This window comes from Pinus tabuliformis, chromosome J (assembly GCF_031772625.1).
Source record: "Pinus tabuliformis cultivar Carrire ecotype Pingquan chromosome J, CPIR1, whole genome shotgun sequence".
Taxonomy (NCBI): domain Eukaryota; kingdom Viridiplantae; phylum Streptophyta; class Pinopsida; order Pinales; family Pinaceae; genus Pinus; species Pinus tabuliformis.
The window spans coordinates 1,121,532,898-1,121,535,431 of record NC_142295.1 but is presented as its reverse complement, the minus strand read 5'-3'; positions in this window follow the sequence as shown (position 1 = coordinate 1,121,535,431).

Here is a 2,534-nt window from a genome sequence, read left to right as displayed (position 1 = left end):
ATATTTAATGATATATGCATTTGTGTGGTCGATATATATTTGGTCCTATATTGTTTATGACTGTAGATCTCTATTCTTCGATAGTGTTATGCTGCTTTGACTTTACAGGTGCTCTTTGAAGCTCGGTAAGCAAGGAAGGAGTGGCAGAGATCTATCAGAAGGGAAAGGAAACAAGCAAAGGATCAAGCGCAAGACTGAGGTTGGTATTCTTTGCTCCCCTCTCATCTACTTCTCATAAAGGAAAACGAAGTAGTTTTAGTTTGTTTGTTTCTAAGATAGCTACCCATCTTAGTGGGACTAGCAGCTCTGAGTGGACACTAGATTTCCCAATAACAAAATGGCGACTCCAGTGGGGAGCGAATAGCTTGTTTGCTTGTCTATATTTGTTTGCTTTATAAACTTACAGACGAAGCCTGAAGTCAAGCTAGCTACCCTTTGAACTTCATTTGCTATGCAAGTGCAAAGTAGATCAATGCTACTTCACTCTATCTCCGGGGTTTGTTTATGAACTGAAAAATTGATTTGCAAACATCCTAATTGCCTTGGTGGTGGCTCAAGTAACCTCATTAGATCAGCCCCTGTAATTTATATTTACTGACTATCATTTGCTCAGCCTAAATCCCTAAACTGAGCTGCAAACTATGACCAAGAACCAAGTTAAAGTCTCGTCACTGTACCATCGCACCCTTTCTTCTAGGAAATTTGGATGCATCACACCTCCTATGTGTAGTAGGTGAGATGCATCCCTGTTTCCCTCTGTAACAGGTGAAATGATCAGAAAAGGCTAATTTTGCCTCCAGAATTTGGTTTTTTTTCACTCTCTTCAGCTTTATTCAGGAATTTTGTTGTCTTTGATCAGTATACCACTATGGAAACCCCCTTCCTTTGCATGATTCGGCCTCCATTGTACAAAGAATTGTGAATGTTTTTATGTATTGTATGCCATTTACAGTTCTCTTTTACAAAGAAGTAGCTTAATCAAACTGTCGTCTTTTGATTTGGAAGTGTCGCAAGTGTCGTTTTCAGTCAAAGAAAAGAATTCTATTGTTCCTGATGGTTGATTACACTGTTACTCTTGTATTTGATTTGGATTGGTAGTTTTTCAAGTGTCGAAAGCAGTTTTCAATTCAAAATCGCAAAGTGTCGTCATTTCTTTCCTTTCATTTTTTGAAGAGAAAATCGTTAGTATTGTCGCTTTGAAAAGATAATTCAGATTTTTACTTAGCATTCTTTTTGTCATTCACACATTAAGAAGGCTGAAAACAAATACATGCATGTGCATTTGCATTTAGACTGCTTGTTGATTTAGAACAGTGCATCTAGTGTATGCTCTCTGCTCTATGTTGAAAGAATCCTATTTCTCTTTCCTTAGTAGCTAGGATTTTCATTCCAAAAAGAAGATTAAACGATTGTTTATCATCTTAGATTGCATTTTAGGAATTGTACATCTACATCATGCATTGAACCTGAAACACAAACTTCTTAAGAAAGATCAACTATAAAATAAATTCAATGAACATAAAAACACTTTGGAACCTAATGCACAACATTTAGAAGTCTAGGCTAGAGACATATTCTGGCGTCGTAAAGTGATTCCTCCTCTTTGAGACGACAAGTGCCATTATGGACTTGTGCTCACACGTACCGTCGCGTATATATTGGGAGACCACAATAGGATATATCCTTTATCCTTAGGAAGTCGTGCCTACCGCCCTATCGATCGCAATGCACTGAACACAGCAGTCGGGAAGATTGACTGCCATACCGTAAAAAGTATTCTACAATTTTGTGATTGGTTTGGTAATCCCTCTGTCTAGATTTTGAGAGTAGTCTCTTTTGTTCCTTTTCAGACTCCTTAAAGGAAAAGGTCCATCTGAGCAGTTGTCACTTCAGGCTCATTAAAAATCGAAGGCGACTAGAGTCATCTTTAGCTTTTTCTCGACTCTTAAAAATTGAAAAAGAAAGTTGTGTCAAAGCGTCTAAAATTTATTTTAATCGGAATAACGTCACTGTTCCCTCGTTGGTCTTAGGTTGAGAAAAATGGATTCCACCAACCATGGATTCCTTTCTCCTCTTTGGGAGATGTTGGTGCACCTCATATGGCCACATTTTCCCTCCCAGGATTGACAATTGGCTTGCCCATATGGCTCTTCTCGACCTCTGTCGTTCAAACCACCGCAATTCCTGAAAAATCAAGTCAGCAACTAGATGATACTAGAGTTACCCCCCAACCTTCTGCTTCGCTTGTTTCTCCCTCCCCTCCTTCCTCTTCGCTTGGTGAAGCTGGTAAATCTAAAAACCAAGTAATTGAGAAGAAGAAGAAAGGGAAGGAGAAGGAGAGGAAGAAGAAGGAGCCAAAGGCGAAAAGGGGCAATCGTGCATCATCTAGCGAAAATCCACACACTGCACCGTCCAGACCTAAATCTCCATGTGTCATTTGCAAAGAAGACCACTATCATCGAGATTGTCCTTGCATCCCTCGGATCTTAAGGGACTGGTCTCCTCGTTTGCACAATCTGGTGTCATCAACCTCT